Below are 20,119 nucleotides of genomic sequence, written 5' to 3'. Positions count from 1 at the left end.
GCACATCAGTTTCCACTCCACAGGTGGTAAAGAAGGGCCTAGGAGATGGGTGAGGACTTGCAGGAGGGAGCAGCTGCAGAGAAGCGTGCTTAGGAGCTTGAGAGGGGGTGGAGAGCAGATGCTGGAGTGCAGTAGGTGCTGCTCAGCAGTGGAATTGTGACACTGATTGTGGATTAAAGTCAGGTTTAAACCCTAGGCACAGTTCTGTTGTTTTCTTTAAATTACAGAAAACGAGTGGAAACTCGGGGTGTTGTATGTAGAGAAATGGGTCTATCTTTCAGTAGCTAAATTCTACTGTTTTTTCTAAATACCTACCTAGCTTTCATGGATGGCCTTTCTTTATATTCTTTTTCCTCTTCATATTTTTTAATAATTGAAATATAGTATAATTTTTGAGTTTTTATAATCAAAATAGATGAGCACTAAATTTTTTTGTTTGGTGTGTCTGTTAAAGCTTAATATTGGGTTCATTAATTTCTCACATGTTTTATAATTTATAAGTTATAAGCTTATAAGTTAAGTTATAAGTTAAGTTATAAGTTTTTGTTCATTTTTGTTTGGATTTTAGTTGTTGTTATGGTGCAGATTTGGTCTTGTTTATGTGGTGTTACTTTAAATTGATTTTATGTTTGCCTCTTCTGGGAACTCCAGGGATGACACTAACCCAGTTTCTTAGCCTGGAGATTTTTAATTTCTTAAATTGGATAATCTCATACAAATAAAAGCCTAATTTTAAAACAGTTGTATCACAGCTTTATGGTTTTAGTTTTTGATGGTAGCATTTCTCTATCTACCCCATTATCTTAGAGTCAAGCTCCCTTGGCATATAAACTTAGGCAGTGGGTGGATTTCTTCTATATCCCCATCACTTTTTAACTGAGGGCAGCATTTTAAAGATGGTGAGGCACACCTGGAATCCCAGCCCTTGGGAGGCTAAGGCAGGAGGATCACCAAGAGTTTGAGGCCAGTTTGGGCCTCATAAGCAAGTTCAATGCCAGCCTGAATTACATAGGGAACCCTGTATCCAAAAAAAAAAAAAGAGAGAGAGAGAAGAAAAGAGAAGATCACTGTGGTTTTATTGGAGGAACTCAGTACCAACTTCGAGCATCATATATGAGTGTGCCCGGTCCCTCTTCTTCCCTTACAGAGGCATCTGGACAGCTGTACAGTTGTGTAGCTTATTTTCTGCTGTCAGGAAACATGGCCCAGAAACCTAACAGTTCTCCTGTGTTGAGCAGGCATTTTCTTGTAATCATGTCTGCCTTCCAGGCCATGATATCAAATTAAATCTAGACTTTCAGGGTCACCAAGACTCTAATGAGCATCCCTCATGGCCACAGCTGTCAGTTCTTGCTTTTGTTTCTCATTTTAGCCATTGGATTGAGCTTTAGTTTGCCCCTAGGGGATTGAAGCTATATATTTAACATTGTTACACTTATTTTCCTCTTGTCCAAAGTGTTGGTGGTACAGATTTCTTCATTAGCTTACTGATATTATTGCCTGGCCCACAGTTCCTCCAAGTTACCTATTAACTGCAGTGTAGCTCAGATTCTATCTCTTTTAACAGGGAAGTAATCTTTGGTAACTCTCTATGTTGTTAATTCTAGACTGTAAGTTTCAAATCAATGCTAGCCATTGTTATTTACACCATTTTAGGCAAGAGTTGGAAGTTCTCAGTAGTAGCTGTATTTACTTACTTAAATAAGAAGAGGAAGTCTTAGTTAACGCCCTGGAGAAGGCCAAGGAGAAACTATTAGTATAGAACAATATCGAAACCTGAACCTAGAGTCCCACCCCTTCTTTGGTTGTGCCAAAGGTCACTTGGCACATCCTTGAGCCCAGAGGAATTCCCTCTCATTGTTGCCTGAGGATCTCCTAGAGCTGTTTTGCCTGAATTGTGTGGGTAGGTAACTTTGAGTTTGTGAGTCTTTTCTTTGCTGAGTAGAACTGTCAAAGGCATAATTAGTAGAGAAGGTGTTTGTAGGTTTTGAAACAGTAATACTTTTACTTCATGTAAGCCCTTTGACACTTTTTAAAAATTCTTTTTTGATGTTCCACATGAAGTCTGGTAAAACTGGCTGTACCCCAGTCTTCACAGGGTCCTGTCTCCTGTCTTCTTGCTTACAGTGATGGGACTTAAAGGATTTTCTTTCTTGGGTCTTGGTATTTAAAAGAATACTCTGTCCTCTACAACTAGAAGCTAAGAAGAGAAGAGGTCTGTTACCTGTTAACAGTAGGGAATGTGGAGACAAAGTGTCAAGTTTTCTAGCAATTACTTTGCAGTTAATATTATATTTAAAATACTCTGGTCATCTTTTAACTACTTTGGATTATTTGCACAGTGTTAGTTGTACTATGAAAATTTGCTTATTAACCAAGTTTAGCCTTCTTAAGTTGTTACTGACTTTAAGTCCAGAGACTCAACCCTGCCAAATTTCTGTGTAAACATTTTACTTGGGACCTAAAAAGTAGTTGAATGTGTATATTTAAAGTATTTTTTTAAATCCATGTATATGAATGGATCTTTTTTTAAAAATCCATGTATATTAATGGACTCTTTTAAAGAACAACTGTTTAAAAAAATCCAGGTTTATAATTATGGTGCTTTAAATATCAAATTTGAGCTTTGTGATATACACATATGATTCTTAATATATGGGCCTCTGTATTTCTTTTATTTTTGTGGCTTTTATTGATTGATTGATTTAATCTTATTCAGAAGAAACCTTTTTGTTACTGTTCTGTTACTAGTAGTTACATGTAAGGCTAAGATAGATAAACCTTAGCTGATAACATTGTCTCTGAATATACTAGGTCAAGAACAAAGGTAAATAACTGATTAAGTCTCTGTTTTAGTGCTGGGAAATGTAGTGTGTTCTACAGTTTAAGGACCATGGCTATGGCTAATTGGTCCTCTTTTGAAATACATTATTATGTGTTGATTTTTTTTTTGGTATTGTGTGTTATTTCCTAAGACACTTCTATACCATGAGAAACATTATCAAATCATACATACTTTGTCCACAGGAACATCATGCCCATATTTTGGTAGTAGAAATAGTTGAGTTTCCTTGAAACATTTATAGCATGATTTATTCTTACCCTGGCTGTAAAGCTTTGGTCAGCTTTATTGGCCAGATTCCAGGGCCATTGTCAGCATCATGTGGATTACCAACTCCATATAATTTCTAAGGATGGAATGTGAAGTATGTTGTTCTTTGACCTAGATGTGTTTGCTTTGAGGAAGCTATCTTTGTGTGTACTGTACCTGGAATGGTTTAGAAGAAGTTTCAGTCTTTCAGCAACTAATATCTTCAGTTTACTGTAAGTAAATTGTATATAGAAAGAAATGAGAAAGAGGACAAGCTGTTTAGTCTGATTTCTATATAAATAATTCTGAAACAAATTGTATAGAGAAGGCTCCTTTTTAGTTTACTTTTCAGTGACATCACTTGTCACTAAGTCATTAGGGTAGGTGAGTTTAATGAAGGGTTTGGGTTTTTAAGTGGTAAAAGTCAGCTCATTCAGGACACGGTAGTGCATGCCTATAATCCTAGAACTCAGGAAATTGAGGCAGCAGGATTGCCAGGAGTTCGAGTCCAGCATGAGCTACATGGCGAGACCTTGTCTCAAAAAAAAAATCAGCTCGTTATATTTTAGACTTAAATTATTGTTACATGAGCCATAGAGAGCCATAGAAAAACATCAGGCAGGGCATATAGTGAAGCAGACAGTCAAACAGTCTTTTGCTTACTTACCCTGTAGGATATTTGTAATTAAAGTATTTTAAAATTTTTTTTAATTTTAGAGCTTAGGTTTGAATATTGTTTTTAGTTGTTTAGTTTGACATATAAGTAACTAAAAAATTAAACTTTGAGCTAGATGAAAAAATTATTCTTGTTGTGGTTATATTTGTGTTTAGTGTATACAGAATGTTATTTACAGAGTGTATTAACTAGATTTGAGAATTTGATTAGAAAAACTTGTATTAGTTTTAATTGTCCATATATTTTCTAGACCCTTCAAACAACTATTGACCCTCTGCACTTGGTAAAGTGACATTGGAACAGAATGTATTTTCTTAGGCTTACCTTAGATCGTATATCAGTGTTTGTTCAAAAGGATTTGGTTTTAAGAATATTTGCCTGTGTATTCCTGATTACTAGAAATGCACTCTGTAACATATTTAGATATAAAATTGTTGCTGTTTATGTGATCTCAATCATTAGGTTTAAATCTCTGGTCGCAATGCTCTGCTGTATTCTTTATCTTCTTTCATTTTTTTTTTTTTTAAATGCTTTCCTTCATTGTGCAAGTAGTTTTTGTTTAGTTCACCATTTCATATAATTTGTCTGACCTGCTGATGTAGTTACTGTCCGTTAAGTAGAGCCGTGAATATCAATCTTGGACACAAAGCCTGGGATTGTGGTTGAGGAAAGCTTTCTGCTCCTCCCGCCTGCATGCCAAGACTCTGAATAAATTCTCTTCTCTTATTCAAAGTGCATTTCTGAAAGCCATCTCTATTTTGCCCATTTCTATCTCATGTCACATTTTTCTGGCTAGAACTTGTTTGTGGATTCCTGTTTCCCGTCATAAAATTCATTGTGTGGTGTGCAATTTATCATTTGTAGTTGTGTATCTTACTTTATGGCCTAATTTTCTTGTTCTTTATCCATTATGATTTCCATTTCCTGCTTGTTTTTGTTTGTTCAAATTATAATTAAGTCTTTGCTTTGTAGCCAAAATTTACTTCATTCATAAAATCTACTGACCACCACCATTAAATTTCTCCTCACCCTTTTCTCTCTATTGAAGATAACAGCTTGTGTATTTTGCATTTTCTTTTGGCACTTTGGGTTCTACCTTGGTTTATATTTGTTTTTATGCATGTTATAATATTTTACTCCTGATGTTGGCTGAGTTTAAATGGTTGACTAAGTTATGTAAATTTCCTTCTCTTGACATGATCAGATGGGGGTGGCTTTATCTTGTTTCTCCTATGTTACCTAGCAGATGCTTCTATAAATATTTGGTGACTGGGGCATGGTGGTGTATGCCTGTAATCCTAGCATTTGGGAGGTTGGGGCAGGAGAAAGCTGTGAGTTTGAGACCAGCTGAACTACATAGCAAGACCCCATCTCAACCAATCAACTAAATCAATGTTTGCTGACTTAATAAATGGAACAATGTGAGAGCATGGTAGTTACTGACTAGCTGACATTTTTGCTTCTCTGGTCATTGGAGGATAGTTATAAAGAAAAGAGATGTGCTTTTTTGAATTAGAAGACCCTCACAGAGGATTTTGAAGAAACAAAGCTGTAGTTAAAAAGTGATCTAGGCAAATTAAAATAGAAATTCCATTTGATGTAGCTGTACTTCTTTTGAGCATTTTTTCCCAAAGAGTTATATTCATATTATAGTGGTGCATACACACCTGTATTTATAGCAGTATGACTTACAGTAGCTAAATCTGGGAAGTCACCTAGATGTCTTAACAACAGATGAATGTATAAAGAAAGTGCAGTATATATACTCACTTGGTATATATATGGGTATATTCTGAGACCATGTTAAAGTAAACAAATTGACCATGTTGAAATAAATCAGACACAGAAAGTTAAATATTGCATGATTTCTCTCATGAGAAATCCCAAGTATAAAAAAAGAACACAAGGAAAGCTAAGTGATAAGAAAAATATATTTTAGCTAGTGTCACATGACAGGTCAATTTTGATAGGAAAAGACTAATTGTTCTAGGTAGACTTCAGGCAGCTAGGAAATCGATGAGTAACAGGCCTTAGAGCTGCTAACTACAGTTCTGAGTCAGAATATTTTTCATGAGTTCATAGGTTGGGAATAAATGGTTCTGCTGTAATGTTCGTTGTGAAAATGGGAATTTGTTTTTACCTAATTGACATCAGGGTACGATCTGAGGATGAATTTCCCTTTGCTTATGTGTGCTTTCATCTGAGGAATAGAAGGTGCTCACTAAGTATTTCACCTCGCTGAATCACAACTGCATAGGAATATGCAGATTTCACCTTGCTGAATCACAACTGCATAGGAATATGCAGAATACACACGTACACACCTTGGCCCCAGTGGCCTTGCTTCACCTCTAGTATGAGCCACACCCATCCATATTTCAAGTTTCAATTTCCTGGTTTCAAGCAACTCTTCTTCCTCCACTTTCGGATCCCTCATAAGTTGCAACCTCTTCACACCCAGTTCCGCACACAAACCAGTTCTTTTTCAAGGTAAGGGTGTCATAGTATTGTAGTTTTTAACCTTTTTAGCCATTTAATATCTGTACATTGTGCTACAGTCTTCATTAGGTTCTTATCTATTCTTGTAAAAATGGGACACTGAAGAAGTTTTTTTGTGTGTGTATTATACCTCCTTATTTTATTAGGCTCCGTGGTTTTGATGAAGTGATTGCATAGCACCATGATTTTTAGAAAAGCACACATCACATTCAGAAGACCACACTGTATATACAGCAAATGAGCTGATTTTCCCTCCCTCTCTCCATGGCAAATGTCACTGCATAATCCCTTTAAGGAGGAACACAAGACAACAGAGAAGCTAAAGAATTTGTCTAACCAGTATACTGTTTTTTTTGTTTTTTAAAGTATAAGCTTATTGGTGGGAATAAATAATCTTAAAAGTGAATAGAGACTGAAAAGTAAGCATATAAGCCTGTGGCCCTCTGCAGTGACAATATATCTTACCCTAAGTAACAATAATTATGCTCAACATTTTAAAGCCTTTTCTGTGGGCTCATCTCTAGCATGAAAAGTACCAGATGTGGATTGTGCCATGTAATCCTCACAAAACTCTTATCAAGTGGGTATTATTGCAATCTGTTTTATAGACGAAGAAAATGAAGCTGAAAGGGGTTAACTTTCCCAAAGTCAGTGACACACAGTGACAGTGGCAGTTCTTGAATCAAATTTGATTCCTGCGCCTTAGATCTTAGTGGTGTCTTACAGCACTTTGTAGAATATAAATCTGTGACTTCCCATGTAGTTACTTCCTCTGCACTTAATTACTGATTCTGGCTTCACAGGTTGTTATAAAGAAACACAGGCACTCAAGCTAAGAAAGCACAGGTGATGAGAAGCCGGGTGATAACTGAAATGGATTCTGATTTCTGATTTAGAGTTTTCCCTGAGGCCTATTACATAAACAGTAGAGAACATTAGAGAATGACGGGAGAAGATAGTGAGCTAAACTGTAAAGAAAGGAAGCAACAATTGTGTTGGAAGCTGAAGGGCAAAACAAGATGAATTTACAGCCCTACTTGCATAATGAAAGTGGCCAATCTAGTAGACACAGAACCCTGGGCATCTCTAGCTATGTAGGAAAGCCAAACAAGTTCTCCAGACCAATTTCAGTACAAGGTTTATGGCAAGAAACCTCGAGGTCAAAAGCATAAACTTAGAAGGAAGAGCAAGGTGATGCTGGGGGAAGCCTCTGAAAGCTCCTTTATTGGTACAGCCGTGTGCTACTTACGCAATCATGGGCCAGTAGGATTTTACTGGAGCTGAAACTTCTTGTCTGGTCACATCACAGCCCAGTGTCACATGTGTTGGTGATGATGCAGTGGGAACAGACCTGCGCGGCTAGTTTGTAGCAGTACAGCACCCTCTGTAACACTCCGTAATAAATGACCGTGTTAGCTGGTTTAGGTATTTAGTATACTCTATCTTTTATTATCACTTGAGGGTCACTCTTAGGAGTACATATAATGGAAGTGATCCCAGCAGACAGGGAGGCTGAGGCAGGAGGACTGGAAGTTTGAACCTTCCGTAGGCATTTTAGTGAGACCCTTTCTCAAAAAAAAAAAAAAATAAAGAGGTCTGGGTGTATAGCTGAGTGCAAGGGCCCTGGGTTCAATCCTCAGTTCCAGGAGAAAAAAAAAAAAAGAAAAAGAAAAAGTGAACTTTGAAACAGCTTTGGGTGGATCCCTGGCCAAGAATTCCAGAAAAGGTCTTGTCCTCATTATGAGGCGACCGCTCCATGTGTCCTGCTCCTGGCGGCTTCTGGTGGACATGGTAGTAGTGGCAGTGACAGTCCTGACCCTGGGTAAGGCCCTGGCTCATGTGTATGTACGAATATACACGATCCCAGTTTCTAACAAAATTTCAAAGTATCAGAAGGAAAAAAATTAAAAAAAAAAAAAAAAACTTACGAAGTGATATAAAGAAAATATTTTTGAACCATTTTATGTTTTAAGCTAAAACATAAAAGCTAAATATTTAAGCTAAAAAGGCTATAAACAGTTATAGTAAACAAAGGTTAACTTATTATTGAAAGAAAACTGCAAAATATGGCACAGCCTCCGAGTGCAGTGTTTGGAAAGTCTGTGGTGACGTGCAGTCACCCCACAGTCACTCCCATGCTCACCAAAGCGCCTCCAGTCTTGCAAGCTCCATTCACGGTGAATGCCCTAGATAGCCATCGCCATTTAGAAAAGGTTACATACTGTATTTTATGCCTTTCTTTGTTTATACACATAATGACATTGCGTTAGAATTCCCTTTGGCATCCAGGCCAGTGTTGCTGTCAGCTGTGGGCTCTGGGTGCAGCTCATCCATCCAGGTGTTACTCCACAATGTTTCCCACAATGACGAAACCCACGGACCACATTTGTCACAACCCCTCCGAGTGCTGGTTAAGTGAGACATGACTGTACTGCTTCTGTAGCATGTGATGCATCTTTCTTGTCTTTAGGTAACGAACTACCTCACAGGGCCTTACATGGTACGAATGCACTTGTATTAACTTAGTTATTTGATAGCGTTCCACTGGATATATATTAAGACGAAGTAATGGGCAGAGAGGACACAATTGAGTGTATCTATCAACTTAAAATGCATCACAGCAACCTACAGCTCATGGCCTGTGTTCTTTCTACAAGGCAAGAATTAAACAAAAAGTAGTAGGTCATTATGAACAAAATGCAAAATGGATATCGATGGAAACAATGCCTGAAATATTTATAGTCCTTTACAGAAATTTGTCATCTCCTGACCTGAGGTACAGCCCTTGAAACAAGAAATAGTAATAAAGGCTTGTTCTTTTCTGGGGGAGGGCTCACATTTTTAGTTTATTTACTTAAAATAAGTAATATCCAACGTGAGCATTTTTTTCTATAGTGTCTCAAACATAAAACATAAAAAAGAGGTATATTCACAAAATAAGACAGGTTGGAGAACTGTATAATTTCATTATAAAATTTGCATACTAAGAGATATCCTTAGATACATTGTAGAAAATGTTAGTATATACAAAGGACAGAAAAATTCAAGTCTCATGTTAAAAATTTTTTTTTTAATTTACCAAAAAAGATACGGCTTAAGAAGTTTTTAATGTAAAGTGAAAAATGTGTCTCTGCTTCAGTATAAAGTATACAAGGTAGCGGTTTATTTTTGAAAAGCAGACATTTAATATACTGGCTCATATGTGTAAGTTTAGAGTTTTATGAAGAAAATTGCCAGTTCTTGTGAGAGCCTATAATGAGAGTCTTGGACTGATCAGTCGGGGAATGACTTGAAAGAAGAGCCCATTGAAGTGAGGACACAGAAGTTAGGGAGGCAAAGACAGACAGTGTGGTGGGCTTTGAGGAGGAAAAGGGTTTGGGTATTCAAGATAACCATTGTCTCTCCCAAAAATGCAAGGATAAGAGTTACACCTGTTTGGCTCCTTGCTGTATTTCCAGCTTTGTACATACAGTGTCTAAGTAAGAGATAAGATTTCAGGCAGATTTATTAAATGAATGAAGAATACACAGGCATTCTGCTGGGATTTTCATGGTGTGATCATAAGTACAGGGATTGCTTGGCGAAGACTTCCACCCTTCTTTCTGAAACAAATTTACTTTAAGCCACTGAGATTGTTGGCAGTCCTGGGAGGTTACCCAGGCCACTTGCAGCCTGGCCTTCCCAAACCTTAATTGATCTCCAACATCTGAATAGAGCTTGTTCTGGAGGAAGTCACTCAGGGAAGGCAGGGAAAGTGGAGGTAGAGTGGTTCAGTTGAATCTGCTCCCTAAAAGGAAAAGTGAATTCTCATTACTAAAATCAATCTGAGGCAGGGTGTGTGTAGACACTTTTCGAAAGCTGCCAACCAAGAGAGTATGTTCTGTACTAGAACCTGTGATCCTTGGGCTCTGGAGGATCCTGGGAAAAAACCCCACGATTTAGACTCAGATGGTGAATGAAGAAGTTAAATGCACAAGTACTTCCTATTTTGGTAGAGTTTATTTTTTTCAAAATCATATTTAAGTTTCTTAAAGGAGATAATTTCATTATAGGTTTGGTTTGAGCAATTTATCAGGTAGAAGAAGAAGTGAGATGGTTGCGTATTTCCCATTTCAGGAAAGTATGATTGCAGTAACCACAGAAAGCACTGCTTTATGGTGCTTGTCATAGAAGGGAGGTGTTGTGGTGGGTGTTTATAAGGAAAATATTTAACATAGTACCTGCAATTTATAGGATTATTTAATGGTAGTCACCCAAAGAGTCAAGTGCAAAAGAGTACAAGCCATCTGTCCATGCACTAGAGACCCAAAGAATCCAGCTGAGGGCCTGAATCCCATGGCAGTGTCCTGAACTACTCCAGCTGAAGACCTAGAGCCTGTGGCCAAGTCCTCCACAACTCCAGCAGGAGCCCTAGATCCCATGACAGTGTCTCATGCAAGTCCATATCATGGATGTATCCTGGGAAGGCCCAAAGGTCAGTGGTGGATGCTAGAAAGTCTGCACCAGTGGGATAAAGGATCTGTGCCACAAGGTTGAGGAATCTGCACTGGAGGCAGGAAGCAGTGCGCAAAGTGAGGACCAGAGCTCCCCTGAAAAGAACCACAGCCACCCTCAGTGACAATGAGGACCTGAGCTCCTCTGATGAGAACAGCCACCTTCATATCAGGAAAACCTGCATGATAAGCTTCTCCAGGAGAAGCAGCAGCACCCACATTTCCCCTGCAGTTCTCCTTTTATATTGCTAGCAACAATCCTCAGGTGGGCTTCTACCCTAGCAAAAGCCATGCTGATTCAGTTTAGCTGGAAGTTACAAATTGACCATTAGTTAATCCACCACAGGAGGTTAAATAGAGATTTGCAGAATTAAGGAGGAATGTAAGAAGATGAATAGGAATTGGAGACAGGAAAGAAGACATTCGATTACTTTTTTTTTTTTTTTTTTTTTTTTTTTTTTTTTTTTTTTTTTTTACAGTGTCAAGGTTTAAACCCAGGACTTTTATACAGAGCTACATTCTAGCCTTTTTTTTTTTTTTTTTGTTTTTTGAGACAGGCTCTGACCAGTTGCAGGATGGGCTCAGACCTGTGATCCTTTTACCTCGGCCTCCCAGAGTGCTTCTTGTTACTGAATTCTAGTCTTAAGGTTAAAAAAAAATAGCACCTGGTTACAATAGCATGTGTGTTACTCATTGCAAAAGAACTTAATGACACCTGTGTATGTATTACTGCAGTTTAACTTAAGTAAATTTTAAAACTGTCAGAGTGTTATGGATTAAATGTGATGTTTGAAGACTTTCTTACTGGATATTTTAAGTCTGTTATCTTACAAAAAGGGTAATATGGGATAGCAGATAATTTAAGTGCTAAGAGCTGAAATTTCTGTTTTGGGTAATGAGAAAGAAGATCCTTATTCGCCTCAAAACTAAGGATTGTAAAAGGTGTTGGGAAGGGAGTTAGTGGTAGAGTAGGGTGAAAACTCAGGTATTTATTTTAAAAAGATTGTAAGAGAAATCCAAAGTCTAAGGAAAGTGGAAAATGAAAGATAATAGAAAATAAGGAATAGATCTCTTGCAAATGGGAGGGAGGTCAAGAGATGGAGGGAAAGGCTGGGAGGGGAAGAAAAGGAGATAGAAAAAGAATTAAGATTCTTCAGTACGTGTACCAACTCTTCATAAGAAGTATGATCATAGGTACTACAAACATGTATTAATAAAAACAAAACAGTTACTAGTTAGATACCATTAACATCACTGGCATTTCCCATATCAAAGAATATTCTTAACTACTGTAGTGAACAAGTGATTCACTATAAAACATCAAGCTACTAGTTTTAAAGGAAATTAGGTACACATTTTAGATGAGTCTTAACATTGTGTAATTCCTATTGATATTTGGTATGGAACTTAATGGGCTCAATTAGTTATTAAAGCAAAATCTAAATGTTCTCTTATCATTTAAACATTTGAAACTGTTGGATTTTTCTTTTTCTTTTCTTTTCTTTTTTTTTTGGGTCTCTTTTTGAAACAGAGTCTTGCTATGCAGTTCAGGCTGGCCTTGAGCTCACTGTGTAACCCAGGCTGGTCTTGAACTTGCAACAATCCTCCTGCCTCGGCCTCCTGAATGCTGGGATTATAGGCATGCACCACCATGCCCGGTTTTATTTTTCTAAAGCAACATTTGGAGTACTAATGTATTTTACCTTGTTCAGTGGATGTTTTCCTAGTAAATACTGTATGTTTATTGCATTGTTTAAAAGCTTAATCAGAAAGGGAAAACTATAGACTTCTAATAAATCTGAGGCATTTTTATAAGTCAAAAGATCATTTGTAAAATAGTGTATCCATTCCATATCACTGTATATAAAATAATTTTACATACACATTGCTTTTATTACTGCCTATTCTTAATGTGCGATTTGTGTGTAGTGGTGAAGTAATGCCATTTGATTAATGAGAAAATCAAGGCTCAGTGGGAAATGACATTTGCAAAAGGCACAGCCATGCTTCATGGTGGTGCACTCCTGTTATCTTAGAAGTCTGGAAGGCTGAGGCAAGAGGATTGCAAGTACAAACCCAAGTTGGCCAATTTAGCAATTTAGTGAGATAAAATAGAAATAAGAGTTAGAAATTAGCTGAGATCAAAGGCCCGCAGTATCACAAAACAGCAAAGCTAAGAGCAATATTGGCTCTCTCTCCTTGTCTCTGTCTCTCTCTCCTCTTCTCCCCCTTAAAATAGTGTAATGTTTTAATTTTATAAAAAAAAAAATTTAGATTTTTTTTTGCAGTGTAATCCAGGTTGGCCTTGAGCTCTCTAAGTAGCTGTGACAGGTCTTAAACCAATGATCCTTCTGCTTCACAGCAGATCCTTCCCTGACTGCTGGGATTATTGGTGTATGCTGCCACACCCTACTAGGTTTTGTAATTTAGAGAGTGTGTGCGTGTTGAAATGGAATATACTGAAAATTTAGCTTAGTTAAATTTTAAAATGTAGACATTCATTTGTATGTATATGTGTATACTTACAGAAAATTAAAAGGACAGTTTTAATTTATGAATGTATTTACCATGGAAATTCTCTATTCCTCCAGTAATCCTCTTTTCAGAGGCAGCTGTAGTAACATCTAGCCTTAAAAAGCAGACCATATCTGATAGACTTGTAGGCATACAGTAGTTCACTTTTTTCTCTGATTTTTTGGAGAACTATTGTGGTACAGTATTGCATATATAAAATTCAGCATTTTATCAGTCTTTAAGTGTACAGTTCCTTAGGATTAGGTATATTATTATACAACCATCATCAGCATCCCCTCTAAAATTTTTTCATCTTCTCAAACTGAAACTGTACTCATTAAACAGTAACTCCACATCCTATACCCTACATTCCCTGGCAGCCACCTTTGTACTTTCTGTTTCTTCAAATTGGCTATTTTAATCATCTCATTTATTCTTTTTTGATGACAGACATCAAGGTATGTCCATGTTGGAGGATGTCTCAGAATTTCTTTCCTTTTAGAAGCCAAATGATTTCCGCATTGCATTTATGTGGCAGATTTACCTTATCCATTTATTCATGGGTGGACGATGCTTGAATGTCTTCCACCCTTTAGCTTTTGTGAATAATGTTATTGTGAACACAGGGGTACAAATGTCTGTCCTTTGAGTTCAATACACGCACAAGTAGAACTGCTGCATCATATACTATAGTACCTCTATGTTTGATTTTTTGAATACTGTTTTCCACAGAGGTCACACCACTACAGAGCCATTTTTAAATGGGAAACAAGAAGAAAACATGAATGACAAAAGCTTCTATTCACTTATCCTTTGGAATTTTAAAATGCACTTTTCTAAAACAGGATGAATGTAATAGCATCATTGGATTTATTGTGTCTAGGAAACATGTAATTTGTCCTTACAGCTTACTGGTAGGTAAATTTTACATTAGTTGAAATTTTTAGGTTCTCTTTGGAGAACTATGGAGTTTGAACATGTCGTAGAATTGAGCTAGGTGAGTCCTAGTTGTTTTTTTTTTTTTTTTATTATGGTAAAATGCAATTGGAAAATTTTCCATAGGAATGAAACAAACGAAGTTATCTCAAAATTAGCAATTACTAATCTTTGCTTCCTGAGCCTCTGTGTCTTCCAAAATACCTGTAGAGGGGCTGGCAGTGTGCTCAGTGGTAGAATTACATGCTCAGCATGCACGGACTTTGGTTCAATTACTAGTACCAAAAATTAAACAAAGCAAACTCCCAAATACCTCCCTAGTTATTTTCTCAAATGTTATTAATATGATTGCTATTTCTCTGTTGGGTTGCCTTATTTTTAAAAAGTCCCTTTAGCTGACTATAAGGCCACTCACAGTCACATCAAGCAAGCGTCCAGGGACTTCTTTCTATATCCTTCTATTGCAGCACTGAATAAACTATCTCAGTATGTCCTGAAACGCATGTCCTTCTGCATGCCATGTTTTTACATGTCTGGACGGCCCTCTAACTGCCTGTGCACAAGCCAACTGGCCCACTCTGCAGTCTTTCAACATCTGGCTCTGTTGACTCTTCCTCTATGAAACCTATGAACAGCTGCCCTAGGCTGATGGTTTTGTGATACATTGCTTGTGCTACAGTGATAGCATTTACTAAAATGCGCTTAAGTTACGTGTTCGCCTGTCTGTTTTACTCAGCAGAGTGTTCTTGGAAGAGAGGAGCCGTATTTGTTGTATTTCCACATGCAAAGCTCAGCATCTTGTAAGTTACACATTTCTCAAAAATAACAAATGAGGGGCTGGGGATTTAGCTCAGCGGCATAAGTGCCTGCCTTGCAAGCAGGCAGTTGTGAGTTCGATCCCTGGTACCGATAAAAACGAAAAAGACCAAAAAAAAAAAAAAAAAAAAAAACACCAAATGAATTTCTTACATGGTTTTGCTCACTGTGCAGGACGTTTACTTTAATAAATAATTGTCCCATGTACAACCTGAAGTTTCTTTCATGATTTCAGGAAGTATTATGCTATATGTAGATTATTTTTTTCCTCCTTAGTAGCTTACAACTGCTCCAATTTTATGCAGATTTCTTGCATTTCTGGGCACAGTGACTTCATAGGCACTCTTACATCACCCTAGAGTCCTATTCTAGGAGAAAGTATGTAATAATTCATACTTAAATGTTGGTGGCATAATGTGTTATTACTCTGAGAATGTTTATAGTTTAAAAGTGGCTCCTAGGGACAAAATGTTTAACTCAAAGCAGTGAATTAATTTCCAGGCATTCAGTATTTTTTCACTTGGGTAAATAGTGTATTTCAAGGAAACAGGGTGACTTAATTCATATCTTGGCCCTAAAATGACAGTGGCCATTCAGTCATCCAAGAACACTTCTGAACACTTAGCACCTCCTGTAGGGATAGACTATTTCTTGAACACCTGCTCAGAGGCTTTATTCTCTGGGATAACTTTGCCTCTGCTACACCATTTCCTACCCTAGTTCAGAGAGCTCTGGCTCTGTTGACTTATTCCAGAGCACTTAGTGCCTTCTTGGCTGCCTTGGAATTTCTTTTTCATGTGTTTAGAACTAGAAATAGGTATTCACTTAATATGGAGCCAGTTCTTACGAGCCAGTAATACACGTGAATTCATCATTATTAGCTGACTTGGTGTATAAAGGATGATTTTCCTATGGGCAGCAAAATAATGCAGGAGTCAGATGTTTGAACTCTTTCCAGGCTAGATTACTCAAGAGGAAACAAACAGCAAGATTCCATTTAATTGCCTGTTATTTTGAAGAAGGAAATGTTATGTGTATTTTTCTCTCCCAAGGGCTATGTTGAGGGCAGTATCATTTGGATGGTTTTTTAAATAGGTCTGCAAGATATTTCCAGTGTTTTAGAACTCAAAAACAACAAGGCTGACATAAATGTAGCTGTAAGGGGGAATGTTTCAAAGTTTATCTTTGAATAGCTGTTCTTGTAGTTTGAAAGTTAACTATTATTTGTACTCAAGCTCTACTGCTGTACCAGTCACATTTAAACGTTATTGACTAAGGGCTATAAGACAAACCTGAATCTAGATGTGGGTTATGTAAATGTGAATTGTTAATTCATATCTGTGCATATGTAATTTTTGTGATTTTTACATACTAATAAACATTATCAGGGAGAGAGAATTCGTGCACATTGACAACCACAGAAACAGTTTGAGATCTTGCTTCGGTCTTTCTGTATCTTTGAAGTTTTACTATGTACTGAGTTACGGTGAGAAAGGATTTTTTTCTGTCCTTCAATTTTCCTATCTGTAAAATAAATATAGTAATAGTAAACCTACTTCTAAGAGGAGATGTGATTGTCAATCAAATTGATGCACTCAAAGATTTATAATGATACTTGGCAGGTATGTATATATGGACTTGATAAGAGTTATTTTTGTAAGTTGTTATTAAACTGACTACACAGTTGATTTAGAAAGGAGGAAAGAATTTCTTTAAAAATAAAAAGTTACTCTTGAAACTAAAGAAATTAGTTAATTTCATGAGTTAAAATTATAAAGTTGTTGCTTTATTTTTAAGCAGTTCTAGTGCAAAGAGAAATTTATGTAGGTAGTCAGTGGCTTATTCTTTGTAATATACCTTACATTATCAGTTTTTGACTTCCAAATTATTCCATCCTATAGATTATATATATTTATAGAAAGCCTTCCACTAGGGAAAATTTATGCCCTTGTCCATTTTGTGTTAAAGTTCAATTTTGTCTAATCACTGTTCGTAAGAAATGGCACTTGAATGGACTTCCTTCCAAGAAAAACACTGGGTGTTTCAGGAAGTGGTCTTAGTGAGTCAGAGGATAGCACTTTTTCCTCTGAGTCAGTTTTGAACCTCCTCAATGTAATAGCTACACTTACCAGAATTCTGCTTTTCAGATCAGATGTTAAAGTCATGGTTGACACATGATCACAATAAGTGGCTTACTGTAATTTCCACTTAGTGCAGGTCTCACCTCATTATGACTATAGTCATAGTAAGTAAACAACAATAAGTTGTTTTAAAATTTTTTTTTCAGTTTAGTTCTGTAGTTCTAAATTAGTTTCTGTTACACATTGTCTTATTTGCTTTTCTTGTTGCTGAGACAAAATACCCAACAACCAAGTTAAAGGGGGAAAGGTTTATTTAGCTTAGAGTTTGTAGATGTTAGATTCCATAATTGGCTCCAAGGCAGAGTGGCATATGGCAGAGGGACAACAGTTCCTGGCAGTGGAAGACAATAAAAGCGGCAACAAAGACAAGACTCTTTCTGTCCCTTAATATTTAGGCAGGCTACTCACCCTGGAGTGAGTGTAGCACTCACATCCTTAATCCTGATAAGATTATATCCAAAAGATGAGAAGTATAAAAGAAAAGAGGCCTTTATTCTGAGAACATAAAGAAAACCAAAACACCCCCGACTGCTGGAGTCTGGCTTTCCCTCCGGCGGTCGCATGGCATGGGGGGCATATAAGTAGTCTCGGTTTGGGGTGGAACCTAAGGGGGCATTAGGGATGCACAGGTAGCCCATTGGTCTTTGGCACCATAGGTAAATTCCTAGGGGCGGGGAAGATGGAGTCACAGGTAAATTCCTATGGGTGGGGAGATAGGAACTCCTTGGTTCCGCCTCTAAGGCTTTACTGGCTACAGTGTCCTGGCAGGGCCAAAACTCTTTCAAATCCCAGTATTGGACCATGAAGCAGACACAAACCTTAGATTCAGCTGCCCCTGAAAAGCCCACCTCCCATGACTGCATGAAGCTTTGGGGGAACATCCAGACATAAACCATGGCACACACCTGTTGGTGTTTTTGTTTTCTTCTTCTTCTTCTTCTTCTTCTTCTTCTTCTTCTTCTTCTTCTTCAGAAAGAATTGGGGTCAGGTCATTGTTGATGTGAATTTTGAAGAAATTTATATTGGTAATAATACTAATTTTTAACATTGGAATTCTATAGCTTTACTTTTAACACATGTATATGACACTGTTTATAGTATAGTGACACTACAGGGATTGTTTAGCAAAACCTGTACCAGTGTGCCACACCCTTAAGTTGTGTAAGTAGAAAAAAAGAATAAATTCAAGTGACTCTTCATGACCACATTTAGAAATGTTAAGCATGATAAATAAAGACCAGTTGGCTGGGTGTTGTTAATGTGGAGTCGATCAGGAAGGACTTAAAATGTAATTGGTAACATTGTTTACTCAGTCATGTGTTCCTCCTCAGCTTTATGTGGTTGACTGCAACTGTTTTTTACATTAGTGAATTTTATCTTTGAACTAGGTTCTAAAGAAATTGTTTCTATTTCTCTGTAATCTGTCATTCATCAGGAAACGGAAAGAATTGATAAATAAGTTGCTGGGTAGATATAGAAATATATTTCAAATAATCTGTATCATTTTGCATGTATTTCTCATTTTTAGATGAGTAAACTGAGGCCCAGAGATGGTTAGTAATTTTTCTAAGGTTGCAGCTAGATGGAAGAGTCAGGATTCATTCTTCAAACTATGTGCTTTCCTTGTTGTACAAGAGCAGTGTGCCAGAACAAAAGCATTGAAATATACTCAGTAAGCTTTTATTGATTGCAGTTGTTCTGGAAAAAAAAAAAAAAACAAAAAACAAAAAAACGCAAACATGTTTTCTTTCTCAGCAGGAATATTCCATTTTCTTAGGATTAGGGAAGTGGACTTGGATGTCAGGGACTGGCCATGTGGGCCAGGAGGCTCTTCACTCCTCTCTGGGAGCAGCCGTAGGGTTATCTTTGTTCTTTCAGAGTAAATTACTATCACAGGAGCCTGGGCATGGTTTGCAAGGGCATCAGTCAGATAGGTGTTGGTAATGCTGTGTCTTTGTTCCTTTGTATTTGTAGATTGATAGTTTGTCCTTTTGCCTTTTTTTTTTTTAACCTAAAGCGCTTTGATTGTGATTATTTGAAATCACTGGTTTTTCTGTGTGGCACAGATAGTCATTACAAGAACGTGCTACTTGGTTTCATCCCATTTCTTTCATGGAAGAGAAGTTCTTGGCAAACCCTGCCTTCCCTAAGGTTTCAGCAATTGCAGTTGAGATTAAAAATCCATTCTTACAAACAATGAATCACCTAGTTGTTGAGGTCTCCTAGAAAAATTTCCATTTTGTCACCCCGGAATGGGATGGTTCCTTTGGTCGGAGAGCAGGGAATCTAGTTTGAGTGTGCTGCTGCCTATTGTTAACAACTGTTCCCAGGGCTGCTTGGCAGCTACTTTGTTCTACCAATTTATGTAAATGCTTATCTACTCGCCTCCACCAACACACAAATAAGATAACAGTCTACTTATTATTTCTCCCCACCCTGTTCTGACAGGTCTGTGAAAACATGGGGCTAGTTTTACATGCTTCCCCTAAAGGATCAGTGGGAGTTTGGGATTATTGGTATCACCCGTTTGAAGTTTCCCATTATCCCACTTACCAAGACTAAAATTGAGAGTAAGACTAAGGCTAAGGCTAAGGCTAAGGCTAAGGCTAAGGCTACCGAGACTAAAGATGCTCTGGGCACGATTGTTGTAAATGTAAGATCACCACCTCCCTCTGATTCTTCCCAGTAAATGCTGAGATTCTGGCTACTTTGTGGTCTTTTGTTCCCCTTGAACAACTCCTCATCTCAGATTCCTCCTGCATTGCCCATTTTGTTTCTTGTTCTTTCTTTTCACCATGTGCCCTGTCACCTGGCAGGAGATTGGAGCCCACTGCAGGGGTCTCTGAAAGGTGAATTTGTATGCAAAATGCAGATCCCACGTGGAGCAAATGTGCTTGCTGGCTTTTGTCACTGGTGTCACTACTCAGTCAGTGTACTGGATTTTAAAGCTGCA

At 37.5% G+C, this 20,119-nt stretch overlaps 1 protein-coding gene across 3 annotated transcripts in view; it reads left to right on the top strand.

Annotated features, from left to right (window-relative positions):
• The window catches only part of Eps8 (EGFR pathway substrate 8, signaling adaptor), a 169,479-nt gene that overhangs the window by 77,753 nt on the left and 71,607 nt on the right, over nucleotides 1-20,119 (top strand). Inside the window, exon 1 of one of the 3 annotated variants that reach the window (XM_013153149.3) lies at nucleotides 1,829-1,903. The exons of 1 other annotated variant lie outside the window; for it this stretch is intronic. The gene's annotated coding sequence lies outside the window, so the exon portion shown is untranslated. Of the gene's footprint in view, nucleotides 1-1,828; nucleotides 1,904-3,228; nucleotides 3,325-20,119 lie in introns of those variants that run through there. One more of the 3 variants, XM_063238268.1, reaches the window with a different exon arrangement.

This window comes from Cavia porcellus, unplaced genomic scaffold (genome assembly GCF_034190915.1).
Source record: "Cavia porcellus strain 051 isolate PalLab524CR breed Dunkin Hartley unplaced genomic scaffold, mCavPor4.1 scaffold_27, whole genome shotgun sequence".
NCBI classification, from domain to species: Eukaryota; Metazoa; Chordata; class Mammalia; order Rodentia; family Caviidae; genus Cavia; species Cavia porcellus.
The sequence above is the reverse complement of the archived record's forward strand: the minus strand, read 5'-3'. Positions and strand labels throughout refer to the sequence as shown.